Below are 10,591 nucleotides of genomic sequence, written 5' to 3' on the forward strand. Positions count from 1 at the left end.
ACCTACATGAGAAACAAGTTTTATATAGTGTCTATACTTCTATCTAAGAAGTTTGGCAGACCTGCTGCACGAGTTTCTAAAAAGAGAGCAGTCCTTGGAGGCATTACTGAAGAAATTTTGTCTATTCTACAGAATCAGATTTTCTGCCCCAATAAAAGGACTTACACAGAGATGCACTGCAAAAATTAAAGACCAAGAGAGTCAAAACACGATTCTACAATATACAGGTATCTCTGGGGTGAGTCATCCTTTCTCCACTGAGGAAAGTTCAACATTAGAAAGGAAAAATCTATTAAAGTTGTCAAAGTTTGTGCTTATACTCACCTCATCTGTGTGTGTAATTAACTATAAGAAGTTGCCCAGGTGATTCTCGTGGAAAGAATCTTACCAGGATCTTCCGAGTGTATACTAATCCCAAGACCAGTTGTCCTGTGCTTTTCAGCAGTGTTTCCAACTCTTTTTGGAAATCAAATATTAAACTTTTCATTTGAAAATAAACTATGTATGTACTACTTCATCTGTATTAAGTTGTCAGAACTTAATATCAGATGTCTCTTAGACAAAAACCCGGTACTCTTTTCTTTTCCTCCCTAGATATCTCAGTATAAAATTGTTTATACAGCAAGCACAGCTTTTTTATGTTTCTTTCCAGCTTTTTTTGGAAAGATTTTTTAAAAGAGTTGTAAACCGTCTAATCCTGTAGTAATATTTTGTGACTTTTTCAGTTATTAGAAGCTTCTGTAAGAGCATTTTCAGGTTTCTTTTTTTTTTACCTCTATTTGACTTCAAAGCTGAACAGGGTACGTGCTAATGGCAAGACCAGACACTAAGCATTAGGCAGAGAGACTGAGACTAATGAAAGTGGCATATGCTTACTATAAGCATTTATGTAAACCTTCACTGCTACCACATGTGATTTTTATGTGCTGCCTAACACACTCAGCAGGGATACTCTAACCATGACCTTCTTTGCAATGGCAGGGGAACTCTTGATGATGATTTGGCAAACATTTCAGGCACGCATATATTAAAAGAGAGGGGTGACAGTGTGGCCAGCTTGGCTGGGTAGCAACAGCACCCTTTTGTGAGGGTTTCAGGAGGCAAGCAGCATTCAGAAAAGGTATCGAGTTTTACAAGCTATCAGTGTCACATATACTCTAACCTCAGATCTCTCAAACATGCAGTAAATATTACTTTTATTTGGAATGTACTACTTGTGGTAACATGAAATTATGCAAGTGCAGGTGGTGTTTACATTTATGTGTATAGCTTTAGGACAGTCACAGTATTTCAATGTAAATATAAAATCCACATTTATTGTTCTCTGCCAGAATGCATTTTTCCTCTTTCTAAGCTTGTTGGGGAGTATTCAAATGTATTTATTGTTTTTACTAGAAAATAAATTGTGATCCCGGTTAAAGAGAAAAAAAAAAAAATTAAACAGCAGCATCTATTCGAGTGCTGTTATTTCCTTGCCATTTATCACTCAAATCATATCTCCCTACTGTTCAGGCTGTCACACCTCTGTGTATCTGGTGACTGATATAATCATTGCGTAATCGATGGGGTCTCCCTGGCAATTATCTAATCCTCTAGAGCACTTTTTAAGATTGTGTTTTGAAGTAGTATAACTGTTCCTCTTTCTAAATGACGTTTAAAATCCCCTATTGTATCTCTAAGAACCGATAACACGTTTCCTGTCCCAAATCTTCCCAATCTCAGCCAAGGCTGGTACAGAAAGACAACATTTTAGCCTACTTTCATTGCATTCCAGGAGCCTAAAACATTCCTGATTTTTATGGTGTGAAATTTACAGTATATCTTCAATCAGCTCTATAGCTGAGAAACCTTATTTGCATAGTATGGTCCTTGCAGCAGTGATGATTTTTTTGTAGTTCTATTTCATATCAGATAGTGGTTAGTAATATATTTCTATTTTTTAGTTACCTTATGCTGTGAGCTTAACCCTACTTTGCAAGTAAGCACCACCAAAAAACAAACCAACAATAAAAGTGTTTTATTGTATCCTTGAAGGTTCCCTGGCCAGGGAAAGAAATTGTGCCAGATACATGCTATCCAGAGGGAAATCTTACGAAATGCACAAATACGTAATCAAGTGGAGACATTAACAAAATCCTCCTGTTTATGTAAACTCTAGATATTATCCTCAGTTAAATTATTTATTTTAAAAATAGATCCACATCTGCACCAAAGCCAGTGGTACCAGTTTCCAGCATCTCAAACCCAAGGTAGGGCTGCTGCTGCTCCAAAATTCTGTCTGGATGGCTGAAGTGCGAATATCCGTTCTTTTAAATAAAATGTCTGGTGGCTTGGCAGTGAACCAGCATTCTCATCCAGATTTTGTTATATCATTTTTTTCTGACCATTTCTGTACCTAAGTGCCATATTGGATTGGGATTTGAAATTTTAATCTGCTTTTATCAGGTAAAATGTGCTGATTCAAGAAACTGGTTTACTTGAAGAGATAAGAATGAATACCATTTCCTTTCAAGTCTAGAAGATTCATTAAGCTATCTGCCATTAGTAAGAAGGAGTAGATTTATCACACTGGCATCACACTCACTGACATAATGTGCAATACTACAAGTAGATGATGCATCGAGTCTTTCCACAGTCTTTCATGTCATGAAAAAACAGTTAGCGAGACTCAACCGTCATCAAGTCCATTTATTTCTGTTTAATACCATTATTCTTCTGCAGAAATGTATCTTGGCCACTGTGCATATTAATTTAATCTACTATGAGTTATGTAAGTGAGCTGTGTATCACAATGACTTCTGAAAGCTTTTGGTGGATTGAAGGGACCACAATATAATAGTCCTGACCTGAACATACACATCATACACAGAATTAAGTGAGGAACTATGACTTCTGAAGCTCTGTTGTCTGAACTGAAAATATTCTGCATTTTAGGTACTTTCTATTGATTTCATCTCTTAGTATCAGAATTTACACATTTCTTTTCCTGAACTTATCACTACACCTAAACTAGCCAGCAAAATTAACTTTTCTCTATCTTCGTCCATTATCTTAATTTCATTAACTGCCATTCTATCATTCCCTGTATCATCTGTTTTCTTGAAGACTTTTAAATTGCTGCCTTCCTAGCCTGATATAAGATTTCAAGCAATGGAAAATTCATCAAGGCCAGATATGGCGGTTATAATAGGAAAGCTACTTAAATGGTAGACTGAAATTCCTCACTGATGTTCTCAAGAGACCTTGTGTTCCCCAACCGTTTTCATTTTAGATGCAAATCATGGTTGCATGGTTACTTATGCTCTACAACAATTCTGAAATATTTTTTTTCTTTTTTACAGCCTTATTGCTTCATCGTTGTTTATCTCCACTTACCAAGTAGTCTAGGGATTGGTGTGAGAATGTTCCTTTCTCCACCATTAAGTTTCACACTTCAGTTGCTGAAACATTTCACTCCAGCTCTGAGAAGTCTCCTCAGAAGATCTTTTGGGCTCCTGACTTTGAAGCTACACTTACACTTATAAGGCAAAGAGTGTCTAGGGATGGGTGTTACTAAACTGTTTAGGCAGCCCTGGGATTGCTTTGATCCTTTGACATTTTACATCTTTTTGAGGTCCTGCCCTGTAAAGACCCACATAAAATGTCCCAAAGCTTAAGTGCCTTTACTTTTAAAAACAATCTTATATGCATCATGAACCTGTGCATGTCTGTCTTTCAAATGATTGTTCCATGTTATGCCTTTGCTGGTCTGACTCACAAATCAATACATGGAATACTCTAGCAGGTGATGCTATAATGAGAAATTTAGTGCCAAACAGATTTTTCTTCTGTTTTTCTAGGAACACTTCATAATTCTGATTTGCATTTGCTTAAAGAAAATAATTTAAAAATAACAGGCAGTCAGTAAAATGTAGCTAGTGCACAAATTCTTCAGCTGATTTGCAGTGTTCTCATGAAGAGGGAAGAAAGAGGTTTCTTTTTTATTCTAATATTGACAGCTGATTAACTCTAATTACATATGATTACACTGAACGCTATGAGAAGGAGGTACATGTTTTTATTTTTCTTAAGCAGTGACTGTGGATGAATTCAGTGCAGAGTCAAGCAACCTGTTCTGCCTTCTCTGTATCTCCATTCCAAACGAGACTGCCACATCTGGAAGAAAAGACTTCTGAAGCAGCAAAGAGCAGGAATCTAAATCTGTAGTGGAGAAAAGATTCAAAACATCTGTAAACCTTCCATTTTGTAACACATAATGAGGACAAAGTGGCTTTATCATGCTTTGTAATTCATGGTGAACATACCACACTAAAAAAAAATTACAAATCTTGGGAGAAGAACTACAATTAATGTAAGATATTGATATTACATCAAATATTGTCTAATTTTTTATTTTGAAAAAAAATATGTATCTCATAAACACAATCAAACAAGTCTGGTTAATCAGCTGTAGGTTCTTAATAGCCCAGTGTCTTCTACCCATACTGTTACGAAGCTTCCTGCAAACCATTAACATCATAGAGTAAGGGATCAGAATAAGAAGGGCAAATATATGGCAGAAGGGAAGGGGGCCATTGTGCATTTATCCTACATGAGGACATGTCACACCCGGGAAAATGCAAAGACTTTGTTTGTAGTCTCAAGAGGAAATTTTGAAGAGAACTTTCTGTAACTCTTTTTTCTGCTCTTCTTTAACCTGAAAAGCAGGCTGTCTTCATGGTGAGATGCAAAAATTTGCAGTATGTAAATTCCTCATTTAGATTTCTCTTCTGCAATCACAGCATTTCTTTAAAACACTTAACAAACTTGAAAGTACATCTATGAAGAAACTACATCTGTGTCATGATAAAACGATTTACAGTCTTTCAAGCATAAAGTTGAGGAGCTGACTGGATTGACTGTATTTCTAAATGGAACACGTATGTGCTCCCCAGCATTTCAGCTGAACTGGTAGCTTTCAAAATTTCAGTCCTCATTTAGGCCTTAAGTACTGTTGAGGTATGCAGTCTCTTTGGGCTTCCCTCAATTTATGAAGCCAGAAAACCTTAGTTCACCTGTGCCCTAAGCATCGTTGGCAAATTAGCTTCCCTGCTGGAATTAAAACAAAGGCAGCATTTAGGAGACATCTGTAGAAGATCTCTAGGGTCCTTTTTCCCTACCAGATTAATACAAGGATTTTAGTAGAAAAATTCCCATTTGGAAACCTCAGGAGGAGATTTCTTCTCCTTCTGCCCTCCCCCTTACCTCCCGCACTCCCACTGCTCACTCCTTTAGGGCTTCTAGCAGGACTCTGTTCTATCTTCCTATATTCAAGGAGTGGCGCAGGCTGTTAATTTACTGGACTCAGGGATCCTGAGGGGCTCCTAACAGTTTTACAATGGCATATGTTTAAGAACAAGCCAAGAAGGACTGCGATTAAGGGAGAGAGCTTGGCAGGTTTTGCACATTTTTGTGTTTCATCATGTCTATTTCTGTCTTTGCACCATTTACAACAGCAAAAATTTATGAGGCCTAGGAGTAAATACAATGGGAACTGTTCAACTTTCAGCCTCACATCGCAGCAAGTGTTTGCACTGAAGCGTGGGGCTTTTAAAGCAATAGGTAACAACAACAATTTCTTCACCCCTTTGTGATTAGCCATCATTTTGAAACATTTCTGAGTTACTTGTTTAACTAAAATGGCCTTGTCTATAATCTGTGGGGTGTACTGGATGATGAACATTTTCAAATTACATGGTTTGCAGTTCCTAGTTCCACTGAATTTACAGCTGCTTTCAGACTCAGTGAACTGCATTTGATAAGGCTGTATTCAGTCCAGAACCTTTCTTTAGGTACATAATTGAAACTATTCTACCAAATCTGTTTCACTCAGACGACAATCATATTCTGCCAGCCACTCAAAAATCCCCCATCCTGCCATGAGCAGTTAGTGGTGGGTGTATAATGTCATTTAATCATTTCCCTCTAAAGCTCTGGCACACGTGAATAATACTGTAATAATGATCAGGTATGTGTCCAAGCAGCAGCTCAGGGTATTCCAGTGTGTGTGATCTTGCGGTGTGACAGTTATAAATTCAGAGACACAGATGTCCCATTAAGGGACAGTCCAGACTTTGTGCTGTCATTTTGAGACTGGCAGGCGTCTGGTAAAGGACTCGGTGGAGTCTTCCATCTGTTTGACCAGCTACAGCCTGCATAGCGGACAGCTCTCTCCTTCCAATTGTGGTGTTACAGGGGTTTTTAAAGCCTGTGTTTTAATAAAGGGACCCTGTGAACATGTTTTTGCTTATACATTCTCAGAGTGGTTTGTTTATTAATTTCTTCCCTCTGTCACTCTGCAGAAATGAATGTAGCTTTACAGATTACTGTGGGGCTATGTAACGGACATTTCTATGGTACGAGATTTCCAGTTCTCTTCCAGCAGTATTAACTAAAAAAGGAAATAATCCACTGCTATTCACTATATTCTAGAGAAACTGAAAAAGAAAATAGTTTCTTTTTGTTTGTTTGTTTGTATGATCTGCTAATTAAAATATATAAAGAAATGGGACTATGACTTCATAGGCAACGAAGTAAATGAATGAAGAATATATGACGCACTATCTGTAGATGATGGTTTTCAGAAATATCATAGCAGAAAAAGGAACAATCTTTAGAGTTGTAAATGGGAGTCCTAGAAGTCTAATTCTGCTTTTTATTTTAAGAACACTGATATCAGTTTTATTCTATTTTAAAAATACCTTTTTACTCATAAGTATGTTAAAGCAGCTTAGTGATGTTCTATTTAAAAGACAAGGACATGACATACATTCTTGCAACACCACTAGTTTTATGCTTTCTCATGCTGTCATAATCAGATGATGTTTATTATTTAATCCAAAGTCTTTTGGGTTTATTACTTTGTGTGGAGCAGAGGGATTTGCAAGAATTCCTAACCCACCTTGAACCCAGCTGTATGTAACAGAGACACTTGTTACTAGCAGCAGCTGTACTGTTGATTGCTTTCTTTTGGAGAAAGACAGGGCAGTGCTGAGCTCTCCCAAGGAATGATTGACCCCTTCCCTCAAGAAAGTACAGGGGTCTAGATATGGGATAGATGAAGGTGCTGTACTTCCAGAGAAAGAAGCACTGCACCTTCTGCTGAGGAACATCAGAAAGCAAGGAGTGATCACCTACATGCTGGCCCTCACTGTCTACATGGACTCTACAGGAAATCTGGACACATCACCTTGGTCGATGATGCCACTTCAGGGAATTAGGCACTCAAAGGCTGGACTTTCAGGAACAAATAGCCTTCGTTGGAGCTATCACCTTTATTAGTGAATTTCTTCAGTAAAGGTGGCACGACCATGTAGTCGACAAGGATTTTATGTGTGTACTACTTATAGTTATTGTTTGCCACTCTTTCTGCTTCTTGGCTACAGTAAGTAAATGGAGCTATAAGAACAGCAGATGATGTAACCAAAAGGATAATTTTCATTTTGATTTTAGAAAATATTAAAATATTTGATCTTTAAAACAGCCACTAGAGTAATAAATAAAGCTAAATTGTTGTAACATTTGCAAAAGAAAAGGCCTGAATATTAATTAAAAAGAGGAAAAAAAAAGTATTTTTAAATATGCACATATATGGATAAAGGAGATGTCTATTATCTACCCTGCTAATAGCTCTCAGTCTATGGTCAATGAACCACCAATGGTCTGCAAAACTTTTCATTCCATTGATGGCAAGCCATTTTGAAACAGATAAAATGGGATGTTGGAAAATGAAAGGACCTTTTATAAATTTGCCCACAAAAATTAAAAGTAGAGTAAGGGCCCCTTAAACACTCTCTGCTCCATTCACTGAGATGTGTAGTATATCGCTTTTCTCATGAGCTGTACAAAGTGAATAAAGCCCCATCAATCCTCTTAGCAAGCCTGTAGGTCCTAATTGAAACATAGGCATGTCTCAACATAATTCCTGCTCTAAAGAGTATGTGGTTTAAGATGTAAAAGAGTGCATCAGGCCACATACAAAGGGAGAAATAATGTGCACCAAACAAAAGGCTTCTATATTGCAGTTATGCTGCAGAAGAGCAAAGATAGGGTGAACACTTTCAGAAACATCAGTAATTCCTGGGGCTTTTCTGAGCTTGGTTCAAGTCTGTGCCCATCAATACAGGGATCAGACTGAAAAAGCAGATACAGATGGAAAGAGACATACATGTGCACATTTAATAATATACGTACAACACTGAGATCTTTTTTTATCAAACCTTCTTTCTATCAGTGTTTTATCCTGAAAGTAGACAAAACATATTTGTCAGATTCTTCCCTCTACAGTAGGCAGAAAATCAGCCCTTAGCTACTAGCTTTTATATAAATTTCACAAATATTCATAGGCATTCATTACAATATATAACAGGAATAGCATCTACAGATTGTGGAGCAAGGGTGAAAAGGGTGACAAAGGGCAAGGGAGACTGAGCATTCGGAAAGTGGAAGCAGGATTTGACTGTTTTATTAGAGAGAAGGTTAGGGGTTATAAGACAGGGAGAAAAGATAGTTCCTCCAATGGGAAATGAAGAGAGTCACAGAGTCAATTAAGTGTGTAGGGGACTTTCCAGACAGAGGGGCTGAATGGTGGGAGAGCCTGGCGCTAGGAATGGGGAACGCGGAGGAGGACAGGGACGATGCATGGTGAGCTCAGCTGCAGGAATGGGGAAGGCGGTGCTGTAAATCACAGGCACTGCCTTGCTCCCACATGGAAAGAAAAAATGAGGTCAGTTGGCTTCACTTGGGGTTACACATGTTGTATTACTTTGGGTTATCAAATGGATCTAGAAACAAAACGTTTGTTAGAACAAGCACTTAGGGACAAGGTTGTAAGGTCAACTTTTGCCCTGATGTTAACAGAGAGTAGGTTGAGGTCGAAAGGAAAGGGGTAAGCCAGGTCAAAGTACCTGGAGGTACATTGATAGTAGTTGTGCGTGTGTTTTTTTTAGAAATAATGAAAAAACCCACCTTTTCCACTCAGATTCTCTTTTAATCCACTACATATCTTTACTCGCTGGCTTTGAGAGCTTCAACCTTAACGTTTATAGTCTTCCTTTTATCTTTAAAAAACGGGTGTGCAGGATGCAGTGGGGAGCTGAAATAAATCTAAATAACTAAATAAATACAACTGTATAGTCATGATAACTTGTGTGTGTTACTGCCCCGTAGGGAGAATTTGTATTTCTGGCAAAGCACCTTGTGTCTGCCAGTGTTCCCCCTGTGGAGCAGTAATGTGTTCACGTAGTCATGACTATATCTAATAAAAACTGCAAAATAACAACTTTATTCTTGAAAAATTAATCCTGGCTCCAAAACCATGTTAGAACAAATGCACACACACACACACACAAAAAACCAAACCTTCCCACTAATGAAATGAGTCTCCATTGCTGTGTATGTTAGGAACAACGCGCACTAATATAAATCAATTTGAGAAAACAATCACGAGGTTAGATATGCTTAAGACATTAGTATTATGTCAAAATATCATAACCTAGGAAAGGCTGCCATAGCCAGTCTTCATAGGCTGAAGGTGTTTATCCCAAAGCCTTTTAATATCTGAGCAATGCCAATATGCCTCTCACCTTGAATAAACTCCCATCAGTAAACTCCCACTTTTAGGTATGGTCAATTAAAAAGGCATAGGAAGACACCATACAACAATCTTGGTAAGAAAATATATATTAAAAATAAGTAATTTATTTAGGTTAACAGATGGAACTTGAAGCCAAAATTAATGATTCACCAAATGGTTTAGAATAAAAGTGACTTCTTGAAATCTTCCAGTCTAATGCCCTGGCTCAAGTAGGCTCAGCTAGAGCAGGCTTGAGCAGAACCACGTCCAGTTGGGGTCTAAGTATCTCCAAGGATGAAGACTCCACAACCTCTTTGGGCAACCTAGACCAGTGTTTGACCATGCGCACAGTAAAAAAGTGGATTCCTGTGTTCAGATGGAGTTGCATGTGTTTTAACTGTGTCCACTGCCCTGTCAGTGGGCACTGCTGAAAAGAGTCTAGCCTCCTCTTCTTCATTCCCCTCCATGTATTTATACACACGGATGAGATCCTCCTGAGCATTCTCTTCTGCAGGACAAAGAATTCCAGCTCACTTTGCCTCTCCTCATGGGAAAGATTCTCCAGTCCCATAATCATCTTTGTGGCCCTGCGTGGGGATTGCTGTAGTAAGTTCCTGTCTTTTTTGTACTGGGAATCCTAGAACTTGACCTGGTACTTCAGATCCTGGGTAGAGAAGATAGATTATCTCCCTGTACCTACTTGCAACGATGTGCCTAATGCATCCCAGGAGGCTGTTGGCTGTCTTTATCATGAGGGAGCATTGCTGTCTCATGGTCACCCTGTTGTCCACTAGGACCCCAGGTCCTACCTGCTGAGCTGCCTTCTGTCCAGTATGCTCACTGCATTTACTGGTGCCCAGATTATTCTTCCCCAGATGAAGAGCTTTCCATGTCCTCTTATTGAATTTCATGAAGTTCCTGTCCTAATTCTCCAGCCTGTTCAGGTCTATCTGAATGGCAGCACAAAACTCTCATGTT

The sequence above is a fragment of the Tauraco erythrolophus genome, chromosome Z, assembly GCF_009769465.1.
Source record: "Tauraco erythrolophus isolate bTauEry1 chromosome Z, bTauEry1.pri, whole genome shotgun sequence".
Lineage (NCBI taxonomy): Eukaryota > Metazoa > Chordata > Aves > Musophagiformes > Musophagidae > Tauraco > Tauraco erythrolophus.